The sequence below is a fragment of the Cibotium barometz genome, chromosome 61 (assembly GCF_041138505.1).
Source record: "Cibotium barometz isolate CiBa-2024 chromosome 61, ASM4113850v1, whole genome shotgun sequence".
Lineage (NCBI taxonomy): Eukaryota > Viridiplantae > Streptophyta > Polypodiopsida > Cyatheales > Cibotiaceae > Cibotium > Cibotium barometz.
The window spans coordinates 31,969,642-31,990,734 of NC_141106.1; the positions used below are offsets into that span (position 1 = coordinate 31,969,642).

Sequence of the window (21,093 nt, forward strand, 5' to 3'; positions counted from 1 at the left end):
TTGTTGGATATAGTGCTGAGAGCAAAGGCTATCGTTTGTATCATCCACAGACAAAGCGCATTTTGGTTAGCCGTGATGTTGTATTTGTGGAAGATGCAGTTCAGCCCTTGGTTTCATGTACTAAGGAGACAGATATCAGCTCACGTGATGTCTATGATACATTGTTGCCTCTTTTCAGTGGTGCACAGTCAAGTGCAATACCTCATGAGGCAGTTTTTCAGCCTATGCAGGTTTTAAATGATGGCACAGATCAGCCTATATCTGATGCAGATGTGCATGATGCACTTGAGGATGAGAGACAAGAGATTGAGGGCTCTAGGAACATGCCTAGATGGCTGGTGCAGACTTTGCGTGACAGCAAGTTGGATGCCCCTTTGTCTAGTCGCACTCGTTCTGGCTCTCATGGTGCCTCTTATGCGTCAGATTGTTATGCATTGGCTGTTTCTAGTATGTGCGATGAAAGTGAGCCTGTTTCATTTGATGAGGCACAAAGTTCAGAAAATTGGATGGCTGCTATGCAAGCAGAATACGATGCTATTATGAAGAATGGTACATGGTCTTTATGTGACTTGCCCCCTGGCAAGAAGGCCATTGGCACTAAGTGGGTATACAAATTGAAGCGTAAGCCTGATGGCACAGTGGATCGCCATAAGGCTAGGCTTGTTGCAAAAGGTTATGCTCAAGAGAAGGGCATTGATTTTGATGAGACTTTTGCTCCCACATGTCGTATGACCACTGTTCGTAGCATCTGTGCATTAGCAGCTCATAATGGTTGGAATGTACATCAGCTGGACATAAAGACTGCGTTCTTAAATGGAGATTTGCATGAGGAGGTGTATGTATCGCAGCCTCGTGGTTTTGTTCAAAGAGGGCAGGAAAACAAAGTGTGCAGGTTAAAAAAGGCTTTATATGGTTTAAAGCAAGCTCCACGAGCTTGGTATGAAAAAATACATGCATATTTGACTGCACATGGGTTTCAGAATAGTCCAACAGAAAGCACTTTGTATGCTAAACGTGTGGATGGTGTACATCTAATCATTGCTCTCTATGTCGATGACATGCTGCTCACAGGACCAAATGAGAGTCATATTGCTGATTTTAAGGCTGATTTGAATGCCTCTTTTGAGATGTCAGATTTGGGGCATTTGCATCATTATTTGGGGATACAATTTAAGCAGTGTGATGGAGGTATTGCTTTGTGTCAGACAAAGTATATTGAAACATTGTTGCAGAGATTTGGCCTTGAAGACTGCAAGCCTATTGCTACTCCAATGGAGACAGGTTTGAAGTTGAGTCTTCATGATGCTGGAGATCACTTTGATGTCACACTCTATCAGACAGCTGTTGGTTACCTCATTTATGTATGCATTACGAGGCCAGACATTCAGTTTGCAGTCTCACAGGTGAGCAGATTTATGCATAGCCCAGGCATTAAGCATTGGCAGGCAGTGAAGCGTATCTTTCGCTATTTGAGTGGTACTCGGCATCTTGGGTTGTTTTATCCCAAGGGGGGATCATTGCCGCCAGATTTACATGCTTTTTCAGATTCTGACTGGGCTGGTTGTTATGACACACGCGTGTCCACGAGTGGTTTTTGCTTCATGCTTGGAAGCTCATGCATATCATGGTTGAGCAAGAAGCAGCCTACTGTGGCCACTTCTAGTTGTGAAGCTGAGTACAGGGCAGCTTTCACAGCTACGGTTGAGTGTGTGTGGCTCAGACGCCTTATGGCTGATTTGGGTGTTGGGCAGCCATCTGCCACCACCATCTTCACTGACAGTCAGAGCGCATTGGCAGTTGCGCGGAACCCAGTGTTCCATGCTCGTACGAAGCACATTGAGGTGCACTACCATTATGTCAGGGAGAGACTCTCTGCAGGAGAGATCAGTTTGGCTTATGTGCCAACACAGGATAACCTTGCAGACCTTTTCACAAAGGCTCTGCCTCGTGAGAAGTTCGAAGCTTTTCGCAAAGCTTTGGGCTTACTCCCTTTTGTGGATTCGTCCACATAGCTAGACACTTCCCTATACATGAGTGCTAGCTCTTGTTCACCGCATCACTCCAGGGGGGGATTTGTTACCATATTATAGTAGTGATGTGTGTGAACACACTTAGGACCGCCGGGGCACTTTTTCCCTCACTAGGAGGTTTTTTCCCCCGTGCATTGTATATACGCCCATTATCTTCTAGGGCTTGTTATCTTTCATTTTTGGCACTCATAATACACTACTGTGTTGTGCTCAAGCTTCCTCATCTTCTTGAAGTTGTGTGTGCATTCCTGCAACCCTAATTCCAACAGTCTTGGGACATATGCGGCGTACATTGGTGGTCTAGGGACGGAGCCTAGAGTAGTTGGTGGGCTGGTGGCGTAGGTGTATGTGGGTCCAACGGTATATGCAGGCATAGCAGGCTCTGTGTTGGAAGCATTCGGAACCATTTTACTAGTGCCTGGAACATCACTCGCTGGGGGTGGGTGTGAGACTGTCTCCTCATACGATGCGTAGCTTAGGGGAATTGAACCATCATTGATCGGGACTGTAGTAGAAATGGAGGTCGAAATGTGGGGGTTCTCCTGGTATCCCGGAGAGACCGTCATTGAAGGATCCTTTCTACTTTTCAGTGGGGTTTCCATTTCTTCTAAGGTCGGCCCTCGTGACTCGCTTGTTTGGACAAACAAGATAGGACCTTCGCAAGGGTAGTTCATTCCCAACCTCAGGCGTTCTTGCATTATGATTTGATTTAGACAGTCCCCAAGTATCTGCTTATACAGTGGATATGTAGGGGCAGCTCTCGTATGTTCACTTAACTCTTCCCACGACACTGGGTAGGTGTATTTCGTGACTTTGTCATGGAGAGTTTGAGTCTTGACTGCGTACTCCCAATTGACCGTGTGGAACACTCTCTTGTCAGTAGGCATGTTGCTCTCAACCTTCGCCTCGCCCTTGTCGGCGATAGTTTTGGCTCTAGCTTGGCGCTCGATTAAGCGTTGTTGACCACGTAAGGTGGCTTCTGCTTCCAATTGGCGAGCCACTTGAAGAGCTTCCTCAATTTGATGTATCTCTTCGTGTGTCATGCCATTATCAGCAAGAAGGGCTTCCTCTTCAGTGGCCTGTGGGGGCACTGTGATCTCTACAGGGGGTGGCTCACTGGGGGCATCCTTAGCAAAGTAGGAGCTAACTTCTTCTTCTGCTACCAGTTCAGGGGAGGCATTGGCATTTGTAGTACCCAAGCCGATAAAGTTAGAGAATCGATCTAGGAACTCAAGAAGCCGAGAACGTATGAGGATGCAGTGGTTCTCTTTTTACTTGGACTTGCAACACCTCTTCCCTCCTCTTTTGTGGTTCTCTTACCAATAGGCATCACCAATGTATCTTCTAGCATTGTTGCTTTCTCTAGGGTGACTACGCTTATCATCTTTGTCTTCCCTTTTTCTGCTGCAGTCAAACCACTAGGACCTGCTTCTCCTCTTATTTCAATGCCATAGTCATTCGACCTATTTGGCAACTATGCGGGCAATGGGTACATATCTCCCCCCATTCTAGGCGGCTTATCACACTGTGGACTAATGTGCCCAAGCTCACCACAATTGTAGCAGGTAGGCATACGTCTCTAGTTCCTACCATTATGCTGTCCACTACCATTTTGAGGTTGTTCACCATACTCATTCAGCTGATTTGATGGCCTTCCATGGTTACGATTGCCTCCCACATTATTTAATAAATTTAGGCTGATATTTTTCATCAAATCTACCACCTATCTCATCTCTTGCCTCAGCCATCATCTGGCACTGTCATAGTGACCACTGCTGGTATAACTTGAGGAGCAACTGGAACCACTGTTGCATGATGAACCTCTTTTGGAACATGCGCATGTACAGGAGCCACTTGATTCATTTCTAGCCTTCTCAAAAATTGCCATAAATCGACCCATCTCCAAGAAGGCTAGAAATAAATCAAGTGGCTCCTCTACATGCGCATGTTCCAAAAGAGGTTCATCATGCAACAGTGGTTCCAGTTGCTCCTCAAGTTATACCAGCAGTGGTCACTACGACAGTGCCAGATGATGGCTGAGGCAGGAGATGAGACAGGTGGTAGATTTGATGAAAAATCTCAGCCTAAATTTATTAAATAATATGGGAGGCAATTGTAACCGTGGAAGGCCATCAAATCAGCTGAATGAGTATGGTGAACAGCCTCAAAATGGTAGTGGACAGCGTAATGGTAGGAACTGGAGACGTATGCCTACCTGCTACAATTGTGGTGAGCTTGGGCACATTAGTCCATAGTGTGATAAGCCGCCTAGAATGGGGGAGATATGTACCCATTGCCCGCATAGTTGCCAAATAGGTCGAATGACTATGGCATTGAAATAAGAGGAGAAGCAGGTCCTAGTGGTTTGATTGCAGCAGAAAAAGGGAAGACAAAGATGATAAGCATGGTCACCCTAGAGAAAGCAACAATGCCAGAAGATACATTGGTGATGCCTATTGGTCAGAGGACCACAAAAGAGAAGGAGGGAAGAGGTGTTGCAGGTCCAAGTAAAAAAAAGGAAAAGGCCCATGAGGGTGAGGATGTCAAGGCAAAACGAAAAAGAAGGGCACGTAGAAAGTTTCATGTGTCAGACTTTCCACTAGGGGATGGGCAGTCAAGTTACAACCTCAAAGAAGACCTTAATGGTAGAAAGGCAGATGTGACATTTGGGCAGTTGGTAGAAATGGTACCTAAGCTTAAGCGTCAATGGAAGAAGCTGGTTAGCCCCATGGAGAGGGAGCCTGAAAAAGGCTCAGTGAAGGTTCTCTCAATTGATGAAGTGGCAGACATATGTCCAGTGGTGGATGTCTGGCACAAGCGAAAAAGCCTTGGAGAAGGTTATGTAGATGGTGGAGCTCAGATTTGTGTGATTACACAGACATATGTGGAGAGGATGGGACTCAAAGTTGCTGGAGTGTCAGGGTTCCGCATATGGATGGCAAATCACCAGAAAGTCAAATGCTTAGGTGTGGTCAAGGACCTAGAGATCAAGGCTTATAATGTTAAAGCAGTGGTAGACTTTCATGTTATGCCAGCAGGGTTGGGAGCCTATCCCATCATTCTTGGAAGGCCATGGCTACGAGCAATAAGAGCAGTGCAGGACTGGAGACATGGCACAATATCTCTATATGGCAAGACAGGTGGCAAGAGATTGTTTAACATGGATGGTAGGAAGCCTATAAATGAAGATTTTGAAGATGAAGATGAGTCAAGTGATGAAGAATCCTCCACCACCTCAGATGTTGATAGTGACAGCACAACCACTAGTGAAGAGGATGTGGACGTGGCTTTTCTTCTCGTGGATGGAGAGCATAAGGAAAATGACATAATGGCATTGGTGGGTGAAGATGAAGAAGACCATGCAGGGCCATATGAAGTGATTGAGGAGTTGATGCAACCAAAAATACATATGGCAAAAAAGAAAGGGCTTATTATGAAGATGTTAAGTCCAGATCTCTCAGTCATGGAAAAGGATGGATATTTGGAGATGTTGTCTGGCTTCCCAAATCTCTTTATCACCTCATATGAAGAAATTAGGGGGTTCAAGAGAGAAAGTCTATGCATAGAGCTGAAGGATGGTGTAAAACCAGTGAGACAGAGGTTAAGAAGAATGGGTCAAGAGCAGATGGCAGCCTTGAAGGAAGAGGTGGATAAGTTGTTAAAGGCGGGTTTCATTTATCCAGTGGAAACTGCAGAATGGGTAAGCCCGGTGGTGGTCACGCCAAAGAAGGATGGGAGATGGAGAGTTTGCACTGATTTTAAGCCGTTAAATGCAGCCACCAAGAAGGACTCATATCCTCTTCCTTTCGTTGATCAGATATTGGATTTAGTGGCTGGTTATGAGCGCTATAGTGTTTGTGATGGCTTCTCAGGTTATTTCCAGCTCAGGATTGCTCTTGAAGATCAGAAAAAGACATCTTTTATCACGCCATGGGGCTGTTTTTGCTACAGAGTGTTGCCATATGGATTGAAAAATGGACTAGTTCATTATCAAAGGAGAGCTAATTGGGTGTTGTTGCCTTTTATTGGGAGCTTCATAAAGGATTTTATAGATGATTTCTGTGTGTATAGCACTAGAGCAGAACATTGTGAGAAGCTCGCCATGGTTCTCAAGCGTTATGATGAGTGTGGTGGGCAACTTAATCCCAAGAAATGCTTATTGGCACAGCCAAGAGTGAAGTTATTGGGGCACATGGTGTCAGAGAATGGCATTGAGGCCGATCCAGACAAGGTTAAGTCAATCATTCTTCTTCCTTCACCAAAGGAAGTTTGATAGTCACTTTTGGAGAGAAGTCTTCAAAAAGTTAGACACTACTCTTAGCATGAGTACGGCTGATCATCCGCAGTCTGATGGTCAAACGGAAAGGGTAAACCAAGTGCTCGAAGACATGCTTCGCGCTTATGTTACAAAAAAGCAATCCAACTGGGAAGAGTATCTTCCACATTTAGAATTTGCCTATAATAGCTCAAAACATTCGGCTACTGGGTTTAGTCCATTCATGTTGATGTATGGGTTCCAGCCGAGATCTCCTATAGCCGTAGGGCTAGAGGAGGAGAAAATACAATCTGTCAAGGAGTTCCTTGAAGACATGCAGAGCATGTTACAGACTGCACGAGACAGTATACGTAGTGCTTAGGATAGAGCAAGGACTTATGCTGATAAAGGTCGACGAGACGTCACCTTCGACGAAGGTGATTTGGTCTATTTGAAAGTTCCTGCACAGTCGGAAACTTTAAAGACGGGGAAATGCCAAAAGTTTTCACCCAGATACTGTGGACCTTTTAAAATCCTTAAGAAGATTGGGGACGTAGCATACAGGATTGAGTTGCCGGATGACATAAGAGCTCATCCTGTGTTTCATGTCAGTAAACTTAAGAGGACGTTGAATCCTCTAGAGAACGTAGTTTCTCCAAACGTTTTGGTGGAATTGATCGAACTACCATCTGCTCCACATGAACCTGAAAAAGTTCTTGAGTTCAGAGATAGACGCACGCGGCACAGTGTGTATAAAGAAGCTTTGGTCAAATGGAAAGATCGTGAACAAGAAGCTTCTACCTGGGAGCGAGTGACTATGCTACGACAGAGATATCCTCAGTTTGTTTTCGCGGACGAAAACTCTTCTTAAGGGGGGAGTAATGTTACATAGCTTGTAACGTTATCTGCTATCCCGTAGCGGACTAGCGGTGAGGGCAACCAGTTAGCTGAGAGCTGAGCCGGAGCGCAAGGCCGAGTGCAACTGGAGTTCAGGGGTGAGGCGCCCGGGCGTAGCCCGCGGGCGGCCGGACTAGTGTGGGCAGGCAGGACACTAATTACATAAAGTCTGGCAATGTGGAGGCAATCCACATTATCCTCTACGGTTGGGTGGTGACTTGCCCTCTCCATCTCCTTCTTCGCGGTAGCTATGGCGGCGACCATACCAATATTACGCTCACGTAGTCATGCCATGGTCGCCGCCATAGCTACCGCGAAGAAGGAGATGGAGAGGGCAAGTCACCACCCAACCATAGAAAATAATGTGGATTGCCTCCACATTGCTAGACTTTATGTAATTAGTGGCCTGCCTGCCCACACTAGTCCGGCCGCCTACGGGCTACGCCCGGGCGCCTCACCCCTAAACTCCAGTTGCACTCGGCCTTGCGCTTCGGCTCGGCTCTCAGCTAACTGGTTGCCCTCACCGCTAGTCCGCTACGGGATAGCAGATAACGTTACAAGCTATGTAACATTACTCCCCCCTTAAGAAGAGTTTTCGTCCGCGAAAACAAACTGAGGATATCTCTGTCGTAGCATAGTCACTCGCTCCCAGGTAGAAGCTTCTTGTTCACGATCTTTCCATTTGACCAAAGCTTCTTTATACACACTGTGCCGCGTGCGTCTATCTCTGAACTCAAGAACTTTTTCAGGTTCATGTGGAGCAAATGGTAGTTCGATCAATTCCACCAAAACGTTTGGAGAAACTACGTTCTCTAGAGGATTCAACGTCCTCTTAAGTTTACTGACATGAAACACAGGATGAGCTCTTATGCCATCCGGCAACTCAATCCTGTATGCTACGTCCCCAATCTTCTTAAGGATTTTAAAAGGTCCACAGTATCTGGGTGAAAGCTTTTGGCATTTCCCCGTCTTTAAAGTTTCCGACTGCGCAGGAACTTTCAAATAGACCAAATCACCTTCGTCGAAGGTGACGTCTCGTCGACCTTTATCAGCATAAGTCCTTGCTCTATCCTGAGCACTACGTATACTGTCTCGTGCAGTCTATAACATGCTCTGCATGTCTTCAAGGAACTCCTTGACAGACTGTATTTTCTCCTTCTCTAGCCCTACGGCTATAGGAGATCTCGGCTGGAACCCATACATCAACATGAATGGACTAAACCCAGTAGCCGAATGTTTTGAGCTATTATAGGCAAATTCTAAATGTGGAAGATATTCTTCCCAGTTGGATTGCTTTTTTGTAACATATGCGCGAAGCATGTCTTCGAGCACTTGGTTTACCCTTTCCGTTTGACCATCAGACTGCGGATGATCAGCCGTACTCATGCTAAGAGTAGTGTCTAACTTTTTGAAGACTTCTCTCCAAAAGTGACTATCAAACTTCCTATCTCTATCAGAAACTATATCTGCGGGCAGGCCATATAGCCTATAGAGATGTTCGATAAATAACCTTGCCAGCTCAGGAGTCTTCACATCCTTCCTGGTAGGTATGAATTTGACAAGCTTGGTAAGTCTGTCAACCACTACCCATACTGAATCGTGACCGCGATTCGTTCTTGGTAAACCAGTAATAAAATCCATGGATATGCTTTCCCATTTCCCTTTGGGAATATCCAATGGATGTAACAAACCTCCAACCTTTAGACGCTCATGCTTATTGACCTGACACTTATGGCATTTCAGCACATAGTCCTGGACGTCCTTAAACAAACTAGGCCAATAAAATTGTCTCTTTACTAGTGCATAGGTCTTCTGTATCCCGAGATGACCAGCACTCGGGCTATCGTGACTTTCTTTCAAAATCTGCAGACGAAAGTCACCTACAGCAGGTACGCATACTCTACCTTTGTAGAGGAGGTACTCGTCATCTATGAAGTAGTGCCTAAATCTTTCTCCCTGACGAAGTTTAGCATCATCAAGTGGGTCTAAAGCAAATGATGATGAAGGGTCTACCTCCGAGTCCTCCGCCTCGGCCCTACACCCAAAAGTCTCGTTTGATCTCTCCGGATTAAAGCTCGCTTTTCTTCCCGTGGAAAGCTCGGGTAGTCTCTCCGGACTAACACTCGTTTCTGACGAGGGAGGTGGCGGCTGCATTGGTTTATTGCGTGCACGCACACTCCGCCAAACCTCTACAAAACTAGTATCATGCTCACATAATCCTTTAATTGATTCAAGTAGACTACTCTTGAATCTGGTAAAGCATAATGCGTTTACCATCGGCATACGACTCAATGCGTCTGCCACAACATTAAATTTACCTTTTTGGTAACGTAGTTGTAGGTCAAATTCTTGTAGGATCTGTGCCCAACGCGCCTTCCTACCAGTCAATTCCTTCTGACTGGAAAGCCATTTCAGGCTTTCATGGTCCGTCCGAACCTCAAATGTAGCTCCATATAAATAATGGCGCCACTTCTTAAGAGCATGAATAATCGCCAGCAACTCTCGCTCGTAAGCCGAGTAGTTTCGCTGCGTGCGGTCGAGTTTCTTACTCTCGAATGCAACTGGGCGTCCCCCTTGCATTAAAACCGCTCCAATGGCTTCTCACTGGCATCTGTTTCTAATACAAACGGTTCGTTTGGATCTACAATGTCCAAAATAGGTGCTACTGCAAGAGCCACCTTTAACTTTTCGAAGCTTCTCTGTTGGGCCTCCCCCCAACTGATTTCCTTAGACTTCGATCGCAATTGATCAGTCATAGGAACAGAGATTTTCGCGTAATCTCTGACATACTGTCGATAAAAACCCAACATGCCCAAAAATATTTGCAATTCTTGCAAATTTTTTGGTGCTGGCCACCTGAGAATAGCCTCCACTTTCTCAGGATCCATCCGCATTCCCTTTGTAGATATAATGTGGCCCAAATACTGAATTTCCTCAGCAAAGAAGACACATTTGCTTTCTTTTGCAAACAACGAATGCTGTCTTAACAGCTCGAACACTGAGCGCAAGTGCTCTTTGTGTTCCTTACGTGTCCTACTGTACACGAATATGTCATCTAGGAAAACTACTACGAATTTTCCTAAGTATGGACGCAACACGGTGTCCATAAGCGTCATAAACGACGCTGGTGCATTGGTTAAGCCAAACGGCATAACCAAGAACTCGTAGTGACCAAAACAAGTCCTGAACGCGGTCTTTGGAACATCCTGTTCCCTAATCCGCACCTGGTGGTACCCTGATCTAAGATCTATCTTAGAAAAGTACTTCGCGCCTTTGAGTTGATCAAACAACTCGTCAATGCGCGGCATTGGGTACTTGTTCTTAATCGTAATCTGATTAAGAGACCTGTAGTCTACGCACATCCGCATAGACCCATCTTTCTTCTTTACTAGAAGAATGGGCGAAGCCCATGGCGAGGAACTGGGTCATATAAACCCCTTCCTGACATACTCAGCCAACTGCCGTTCTACCTCCTGTGCCTCGGAGTGACTAAGCCTATAAGCAGGCTTACTAACGGGCTTCGATCCAGGTACAACCTCGATCGAATGATCTACCTCCCTAGATGGCGGCAAACCATCTGGTAGATCCTCAGGGAATACATCCCTGAACTTGTTCAATAATGAATACAAGATAGTGGCGTATCTACGAGTTTTTTCGGTCTCTGCCTTGGTTTTTTTGTTTTCACACACAGGCAAAACAGGTTTATCAAAACAGGGGTTTTTACCAAGGCGTTGTTTTTGTTCAATATTTTCAAAGAGTGTATAGGTGTAACAACGTATACCTGCTCAATCTGGTCTGCTGCTGCTGCTCGACGTAACTCCACCGAAGAAATAAGCGGCACCGTCGGAACATGACTAAGCCTCACTCTCTTACCCTCGTGGGTAAACTCTAGGCTATTGTCCTGGTACCTACGACTCAGGGACGGGCCGAGGTTGTACAACCACTCCCTGCCTAGGTAAATGTCAGCTCTGGCCAAGTGCATAACCTGAAAATCAAGACTAGCTTCGTAGTCTTGCATTTCGCCTCTAAGTCAGAATCCATGCTAGAAGCGGCGCTCTCTACCTCCCCGGTTGTTACCCGACTTATAGTAGGGGCGCTCGTGCGTCCCCGAGAGCATGTGTCGAGAGTCTCCCCCGAGGCGGCGGAAGCGGCCGCCCCGGGGGCTCTGAATGGCAATTCCGGACGATCGGGGAGATGAATCCTTTGCAGACGACTTAAATATGTGGCCGGGTATTGTAAGTGGCAGAGTAGCCTTGCTGCTACGATCCACTGAGATTCAGCCCGCCGCCGCACCGATTTGTCCCCTCTCTGCATTCGATCGTGGGGTTCGGCGTGGCGCTGTGGAGAAAAAATGCAAACCCCCCCCACCCCCCCCCCTCCGGGGGGCGGCGCGCGTGCGTGGGGACACTCCCTCGCACACGCACACGCCTTTGGATTTGTCCGCTCCTCGCTTCTAGTCGTGGGGTTCGGCATGCCCCGTCCCTGACCCCCCGCCCCCCCTCTCTCCCTTTTTCGGGCCGCTCTCGCGCGCATTTACATGCCCCCAACACAACACACAAGTTGGATTCCACGGGGGCCTTTGGATTTGTCCCCTCGTGAACTTAGCTGTGGGGTTTTCGGAACGTGCCAACGCGTCCCCTCTTGAATTCAGCCGTGGGGTTCACCGTGCCCTGACATGTTTCCTCTTGCATTTATTCGTGGGCTTCGGCATACCTCTCCCTCCCCCTCTCTCTCCCTCGGGTAAACATGATGCGCATTGAAGGGTGGCCTTCGGATTTGTTCCCTTGTTCACTTACTTAAGTCTCGCGGACATGGACGTGCCCCGACACGTACCCTCTTTCAGTTAGTTGTGGGGTTTGGCACTTACTTTAGTTGTGGGGTTCGGAGAATTTGTCCCCCCCCCCCCCAAACCTCCTCCTCGCCCGCCGCATGATGCTCCCCCACACATACGCTTGAAAGTGGAAATGCACCCCTCCACACGTACCCACACCTTCAATGAGTGGCAAACTCCGCAATCACATCAACTCCCCCCCCTCACGCATTTTGTGTCGGACTTCACTTCCGTGTAAGATATGTATATGCAAGATCATGACACCTAAACGTGGTGCGGTCATACCAGCGCTAATACACCGGATCCCATCAGAACTCCGCAGTTAAGCGCGCTTGGGCCAGAACAGTACTGGGATGGGTGACCTCCCGGGAAGTCCTGGTGCTGCACCCTTCCTTTTGTAATGCAAGTGTTAGAACGGTGCTCGGATGGGGTGACGTCCCTTGTAATGCTCTCTCTCGTTGCACCATTTATTTTTTTGCCGAAATCCACGTGACACGCTCATTTCAAGGCACTGTGGAACCCCCGTCGGAACTCGAGCACGCCCCACTGCACCCGCGTTGACACCTTCGGGGACGCCCCGTTGGACACCCGAGATGCGCCCGCGGCCGCCCCACGGCATCGCGAACAGCGCCCCGGGACACCCCCGAGGTCGCTTCACGGCACCCCCACCGGCGCCCCAGGACGCCTCCGGTTCACACATGCCGGCGCCCCGGGACGCTCCGGGGCCGCCCCACGGCACCCCCGCCGGCGCCCCGAGACCCGCCCGGTTCACCCCCGCCAGCGCCCCGGGACGCGCCCGGCACGCCGTCGGGGCCGCCCCACGGCACCCCTGTCGGCGCCCCGAGACCCCCCCGCCGACGCCCCGGGCCGCCCCGTCGACCCCCCGATTCACCCCCGCCGGCGGCCCGGGCCGCCTTGTCGACCCCCCGGTTCACCCCCGCCGGCGCCCCGGGACGCGCCCGGCACGCCGTCGGGGCCGCCCCACGGCACCTCCGCCGGCGCCCGGGCAACCCCCGGGACGCTCCGGGGCCGCCCCACGGCACCCCCGCCGGCGCCCCGAGACCCGCTTGGTTCACCCCCGCCAGCGCCCCGGGACGCGCCCGGCACGCCGTCGGGGCCGCCCCACGGCACCCCTGTCGGTGCCCCGAGACCCCCCCCGCCGACGCCCCGGGCCGCCCCGTCGACCCCCCGATTCACCCCCGGGCCGCCCCGGGCCGCCCCGTCGACCCCCCGGTTCCCCCCCGCCGGCGCCCCGGGACGCGCCCGGCACGCCGTCGGGGCCGCCCCACGTCACCTCCGCCGGCGCCCGGGCACGCCCCCGGGACGCTCCGGGGCCGCCCCACGGCACCCCCGCCGACGCCCCGAGACCCGCCCGGTTCACCCCCGCCAGCGCCCCGGGACGCGCCCGGCACGCCGTCGGGGCCGCCCCACGGCACCCCTGTCGGTGCCCCGAGATCCCCCCGCCGACGCCCCGGGCCGCCCCGTCGACCCCCCGATTCACCCCCGCCGGCGCCCCGGGCCACCCCGTCGACCCCCCGGTTCACCCCCGCCGGCGCCCCGGGACGCGCCCGGCACGCCGTCGGGGCCGCCCCACGGCACCTCCGCCGGCGCCCGGGCACGCCCCCGGGCCGCCCCGTCGACCCCCCGGTTCACCCCCGCCGGCGCCCCGGGACGCGCCCGGCACGCCGCCGGGGCCGCCCCACGGCACCCCCGTCGGCGCCCTGAGACCCCCCCGGGGCACCCCCGCCGGCGCCCCGGCGCGCCCTTGGGCCGCCCCGTCGACCCCCCGGTTCACCCCCGCCAGCGTCCCGGGACGCGCCCGGCACGCCGCCGGGGCCGCCCCACGGCGCCCCGGCACGCCCCCGGGCCGCCCCGTCGACCCCCCGGTTCACCCCCGCCGGCGCCCCGGGACGCGCCCGGCACGCCGCCGGGGCCGCCCCACGGCACCCCCGCCGGCGCCCGGGCACGCCCCCGGGCCGCCCCGTCGACCCCCCGGTTCACTCCCGCCGGCGCCCCGGGACGCGCCCGGCATGCCGCCGGGGCCGCCCCACGGCACCCCCGTCGGCGCCCCGAGACCCCCCCGGGGCACCCCCGCCGGCGCCCCGGCGCGCCCCCGGGCCGCCCCGTCGACCCCCCGGTTCACCCCCGCCGGCGCCCCGGGACGCGCCCGGCACGCTGCCGGGGCCGCCCCACGGCACCCCCGCCGGCACTCTTGCCCTCATGCATAAACTCTAGCCAATTATGCTGGTAATTGCGATCTAGGGTAGGGCCTAGATTATACAACCACTCCCTACCTAGATAAATATCTGCTCTAGCTAGATGCATAACCTGGAAATCTAATTTGGGCTCATAGCCCTGCATAGCCAAAGGCACCCCCAAGACCACTATGTCCCATACATTGCTGTCATGACCATTGGCAAGTGAAACTGTATACCTATGTTCTGACAAGGTCTCAAGTAGATGCAACTTCTTAACTAAAGAAAGTTGTGCGTGGCTCCATCGTCTATCATGATGGTAACGCTTTTGTATAATGCGTGACGCTCTAGTCTAATGGCTGACGCTTACGGCTTAATGCTCTAGTCTAATGGCTTAACGCTTATGGCTTAACGCTTATGGTTGACGCTTATGGCTTATGACTTAACGCTTTTGTCTAATGCGTGACGCCTTTGTCTAATGCGCGACGCTTTTGCCTTATGCGTGACGCTCTTGCCTAATGCATTACGCTTTTGTCTAATGCGTGATGCTTTTGCCTAGGTTAAAAACCCTCAAAGATATACATGAAGCTGTGAGGGAAAAGTACCCAGAAGGTAATACAAAAAGTGAACTGGGAAAAGGGAACCAGGAGAACTGACTGTGAACCCTGCTGACTACAAAAATCTGCCAGGTATCTCCCGGCGATGTAGCCCCAGGAGCGCCCACAACCTCTCAATGCTCAAAACTCCACAGAACACCTGCCTGCACCACCAATCAAATCTCCCAGGGAACTCTAAAACCATGATGCTGTCCCTCCAAAATGTCTCTGAACCACTCGGTCATAGATCTGGATTTGATACCAAGGAAGGTGGAAGTGGCTCTGGCATCCCATCTCTGAAAGGAAGATGGAAGAATAGTCGAATCTTCCAACACAAACACCAAAGGAATGCACCAGAAGGAACCTGACACTGACCAAAACAACTGACCAATGGCACTGTCGAACTGATGGGAGAGCAGGCTAGCAGCCAAACTGCCAATATGATTTTCTGCCAAGAAAGATACCTGCTCATGGAAACTGTCGTAAACTGTCACCATGTCCCACTCTCTGTCGTGCCTCGTCTCGAACATAACTCTAAACATAGGAGAAGAAGCCGAGCCCTGTAGAATAGCCCCCCCCCCTAGAAGAAAACTGCAAGAACATCATCTGAATCTGAAGGGGGCCATCTCTCAATCTGCCATTCGGGCTCCTCCAAGGGCCCAGAGAGAAAAAGTGACTAGGTAACCACTGAGACAAAGGTACGTCGGACTCTGAAGAGAAGTGAGAGGGAGGAGAAACAGCTCTGACAAACCCAGAGGGTATCATCATAGGTGTTTCTCCAACCTCTACCGGTCCTGTAGCAAAAGAAGCAGGAACCACTGAAGGAAGCACTGATGAAGGGACCTCTGCTGAATCTCCAGGGGCAACTCTGACCACTGTGTCAGCATGGAGAATCTCCTCCCCCTGTGGTCTCTCCGGAGGCTGCTCCTCCACTGCCAAACCGGGCACTCTCTCTCTCTCTCTCTCTCTCTCTCTCTCTCAATTTGAACATTTGAATGTGATATCCAATAATTTTCTACTCAAAACCATTGATAGTTGGTTCTGTTAATTATAATGATGGATGAAAACTCAGTAATCAACAAAGATAATGGAGACAAGGGTCCAAACATGAAGAAGCTAATGCTAGACTAACTCTCATAATGAGCCCACGCATACGCACATGGGTGACAAAGCTGCATCACAATTGGGTATGACAATTGAACAAGCTTGCGTGTGCATCTTCCTAGCTAATGGGACACCATGATTAAGAACCTCGCCCACACACAAATGCACACACATAAGAAAGTGGGAAGCACAACTTACTCAACAGATGATGTGGGGGTAGGGTGGGGTGCGGCGCAAAAGATGACGCCACAACAGTGCCTAATAAGGAGACGAGGGCAGCCGTAGTGCCGCCGGTGCCCACATCAATGGCTAGCACATACTCTTCATTTGCAGAAATTGCACAGTGGGTGTGAAACCAGTATGGCTGATTCTGTGAAACAGGGCTGCACGTCTGACGGTACCTGTGCATGTTCGTGAGTCCATGACCTGGGATGTTGTTCGCAGCAAGGAAGTGTCTTCGTTGTGACGAAGCTGAGCGCAAAATGCAAGTCCTAGCTGACAAAGTTAAACTGCCTAGGATTTTTTTGTTAACAAAGCTTAGTCATTCCCACACCAAGTGATCTAAGCTCATTGAATGATCTAGGCTGTCCGATTTTCTAGGCTTGGAGAAAAAAATCAGGCACCTAATGGCAAGCTCCTTCGCTAACTCAAATTCACAACCTGCACCTAAACACTCCAATGCCCACCACTATGTTAGCACGTGCATCATTTAAGGTGGGGTGCAAATATTAATCATAAATCGTAAGTCGGGTTCCTAGTTGACACATAGTTCACACAGGTTTCCTAGTTTACAATGTACATTAAGAGTTTACATCGAGTTCACATATAGTTTACATCGAGTTTACACCTAGTTCACATCCAAATCCGACGGTGTACATTGATTCCCCGATCGCAACGCCTTTTCTCAACATCCCTCCTGGATGGACTTGTGTCACTTAGTCATAAGGCGGTCCTTGCCCAAATCTCATGCTCCTTCTATGTGTCAGCATTTTCCCTATGTCACGTCATATTTAAAAAAAATTTGATCATTTACAAAAAAAGACATGCAAATTTCAGATGTTCTTACAAATCATCACATTGAGAATTGGTACCATTATAAAAGAGTTAATGTTGCATGCATGGAAATTTAGAGATAGAAAGAAGCAACATGCAACTTTGAGAGAGAGAGAGAGAGAGAGAGTCCATCTGTCACAGAATCGGTGGGGCGGTAGGGCCTAATTTAGCACATAAAAGAAATATATCCTAAAGAGAAGTTGTACTTAGACCATATAGCCATATTGATAATATAGATTGGAGAAGAGAGAAGACAGAGAGAGAGAAAATCGACACAGTATTGGGGACCGAAGATCGGCCGGTCCCCCCCTTTGAGAGATTTTCTATTAAGAAAATAGGGTATTCTTTTACAAGCACAAAGTCGGAAAGACAACCAGCCCAGCTAGTTGCTTTCACTCTCTAATGCAAGGAGTGCCCAGCACTTTAACCCTTGCAATGACTTAAGAAGAAGATGCCCTGCACCTTCTTTTGAATTCTATGAGATGCCCAGCATCCCTCCTCAAACTGCTTCCGCTTTTTGCTTGGAACAATCCTCCTTCTGCTCTCCGTCCTTCCTGGGCTCGTATCTTGAGCTGTAGGCCTCCAAATCGAACACTTTCGGGTTCGTCACGTTCACCATGGGATTGGCCATCTCAACATCATTCCGAACGGCTAGGGGGGTATGTATACTTCCAAGGTGTTGTATGTTCCAGATCTCGGCTATCACCTACTCTCGATGAAGAAGCTTTGCAAGCCTAGCCTTCTCGTTGAGTTTTGCAAAGATCATGTGTGGATTCAGAATAAGATTTCAAAGCAATTGGTCAGCGAAGGATACGAGGAGCATGGAGTGTACAAGTTATAGGATTCCCAGGCTCTAGCTCATTACCTTCCCACTTCCTCCATCAGTGACTTGTGGCATGCCAGGTTTGGGCATCTCAACTATGATTATCTGAGGCAGGCTTTCAAAAGCCAGTTGGTGCAAGGGCTGCCGGATATTAAGGTGCAGAAGAGCACATGTAGCTCTTGTTTGCAAGGGAAGTAGCATCGGAAGCCTTTCCCAAAAAAGGAGTCTAGGAGGGCCACCAGCCGTTGGAGCTGGTACACATGGGCCTATGCAGAACACTTCTCTTGGTGGCAGTGAGTATTTTATGCTCATTGTGGTTCCTTGTAGGATACAAATCCCTTTCCACAGGATACAAGTTGTATCATCCTACAACACAGAAGGTTGTGGTCAGTCGAATGTAGTGTTTGATGAGAAGAGTGCACCTAAGGGGATTCTTCCTCAGTAGGGTCAGCCTCAGAATGATGAGCGTCCACTTATGCTAGGAGATACAAGTGACATTTGGTAGCCAACATCTTCCCATGCTCATCGGGAAGTTCCCGTAGCCACTCCTACTCCAACAACCATTCCAAGAGATATGCCAGATCTAGAGGATCCCACGGATGAGGAGATTCCAAAGGATGTGGATGAGCCACAGGGGGAGTCCTACAACCTGCCTCCTAATTGGCTCATCTGACAGTGCACAACTCAAGCATTGAGGGGCATTCCTCCAAAGTGGGAAGATAAAGGAGGCCCACGGCGATCTCATCAGGATTCGCATTCAAGAGCAGAGTCATGTGGGTGAGGTTCTTCATATCAACTATGGGTTGATGACTCGTGCTATTCATGACCGGGAGCCTACCGATGTTGGTGAGGCTCCAAGACAGGATGTTTGGAAAACTGCAATGGAGCAGGAGATCGATGCCATCGAAAGGAATGGCACATGCGAGTTAGTACCATGTCCAATGAAACGAAAGATTATTGGAGTCAAGTGGGTCTTCAAAACCAAGTATCAGAGTGATGGCACTCTTGACAAGCATAAGGCTGGATTGGTAGCCAAGGGTTATGCTCAACGTCAAGGCATACTATCAAGACTACTCTTGCTGTTGCTAGCAAGAAATGGTGGCCCGTGTACCAGATGGATGTGAAGTTCACATTTGTTAATGGAGATTTTTGTTGAGCAGCCTTCAGGCTTCCAGCAACGCCGGTCCAAGGGGATGGTCTACAGAATGAACGGGCTTAAACAGGCTCCCAGAGCCTAGAATGAGAAGATTGATGCATTCTTCAGAAGTACAAGTTTTCACCGTTCTACTACATACTCGAATCTATATATTCACCAAGAAAATGGCCTTTCCACCATCATTGTTCTCTCTGTGGATGACCTTATCATTACAGGTGGTACTCCGAAGCATATCCGGAAGGTGAAATCAACTTTGAAGACGGAGTTTGAGATGACAGACATGGGACTGTTGCATTTTTTCCTTGGGTTGGAAATTTGGTAGGATGAGAAGGGGATATTCATATCCCAGAAACGGTGTGTCCATGAACTTCTTAAGGCCTTTGATATGCAGGATTGCAAGCCCATCTCTACTCCTATGGGTCCTAATCAGCAGCTGTCAACACATGATGATGCCGAGCTGGCTGATACTTCAAAGTATCGAAAGCTGGTAGGATCGCTCATCTGGTTGCTAGACACCCGATTAGACCTTTGCTTCCCGGTGGGGCTCTCAGCAGGGTTTATGAGTCGACCCAAGAAAACTCATTGGTAGGCAAGTCTTCGCATCTTCCGATACCTCAAGGCGCACCCAGACTATGACATTTTGTATGCAGCCAAGAAGACAGAGAATGAGGAGGTGATCTTAAAAGGCTGGATGGATTCAGATTGGGTAGGGGATTTAGATAACAGGAGATCTACGACAGGATATTGCTTTACACTTGGCTCGAAAGCTATTTCTTGGAGCAGTAAGAAGTAGCCTACTGTTGCTTTGTCATCCACAGAGACTGAATACAGAGCAACTCGTGCCGGCACCTGTGAGGTTGTCTAGCTTCGTCGGTTGCTTGGTGAGCTTGGGTTTCCTCAGCGGAAATGTTCCTCTATGTTATGTGATAACCAGAGCTATTTGGCTATTGCTCGGAACCCCATATTTCATGCGAGGATCAAGCATATAGAGATCTAGTATCATTTCATACGGGAGAAGCTTCTGGACGGGACTATCACATTGGACTACTACAAGACGGAGGACACCATGGCGAATCTTTTCACAAAGGCTCTTCAGCAACCCTTGGTGCAGACACACTCCAAATCCCTTGGGTTGATTCCACATCTTGGATCTGAGAGGGGATGTTAAAACTTAAGCTAGGCTTTCGTCATGTCCAGATGTGTCATCTAGTGGTCCAGGCCCTTGTTTGTGGGCTGGCCACCCTACAATATTTTTGGGGATTTGTCTAGTATTTTTCCCAGCCACCTAGCTATTTTTGGAGGTCGATATTATTTATTGGTAGTCTTCATTTTGGCCTACCAACCACTTAGCAACCTATAAATAGTTTGTCAAAGATGGCAGCGGAATGAAATGATCGCACACACAGCAGCGATAAAGTGAGAGAGAGAGAGACAATGAAAACGCCAAGCTTGCTTGATGAAGATGACTCATACAAGAGAGACACCTCACGTAGGATACCTTCAGTAAGGCTCTGCTCCACAACTGACTCAGTGACGAAAATGAGGACTGAGGCCTAATACTTCTAGCCCACAAATTGGTGGGTCGGCCAGTTTGTAGGATGGAAAAAATAATAACGACCTCCAAAATAAGGTGACGACCTCCTAAAAATAACTCTAGGCAGGGGAAAAAATACCGGACTTAGACCAAAAATAAAATAGGGTGGCCAGCCCACAACCAAGGGCCTGGACCATACTAGGGACACATCTGGACATGACAAATTTAGCTTTAACACCCCCTCGCAGATCCAGGATGTGGAACCAATCCAAGAGATCTAGAGTGTGTCTGAACCATGGCCTGCTGAAGAGCCTTCGTGAAGAGATCTGCAACATTGTCCTCTGTCTTGCAGTAATCAAGCATGATTGTCCCATCCAGTAGCTTCTCCCGAACGAAATGATACTGGATCTCAATGTGCTTAGTCCTGGCATGGAACACCGGGTTTCGTGCAATGGCTAAGCAACTCTGGTTATTACATAAGATGGCTGAACTTCTCTGCTGTGGAAAGCCAAGTTCACCAAGCAAACGACGAAGCCACACGATCTCACAAGTACCTGTGCAGGCTGCTCTATACTCAGCTCCTATGGATGACAAAGCCACCGTCGGCTGTTTCTTACTA

The 21,093-nt window shown here is 49.8% G+C and overlaps 1 protein-coding gene, 1 non-coding gene and 1 pseudogene across 2 annotated transcripts in view; 1 reads left to right on the forward strand and 2 right to left on the reverse strand.

Annotated features, from left to right (window-relative positions):
• Window positions 1-16,603, reverse strand: part of LOC147604766 (mitotic spindle checkpoint protein MAD1-like) — a 248,191-nt gene extending 231,588 nt beyond the window's left edge. The window contains exon 1 of the mRNA XM_086794937.1: window positions 16,310-16,603. The gene's annotated coding sequence lies outside the window, so the exon portion shown is untranslated. The remainder of the gene's footprint in view (window positions 1-16,309) is intronic.
• On the forward strand, window positions 12,285-12,403 carry LOC147604780 (5S ribosomal RNA). Its single transcript, XR_015265389.1, has one exon. It is a non-coding gene; the product is annotated as a 5S ribosomal RNA (ribosomal RNA).
• Window positions 14,981-17,592, reverse strand: LOC147604781 (uncharacterized; annotated as a pseudogene).
• Window positions 17,593-21,093: the final 3,501 nt, after the last annotated feature.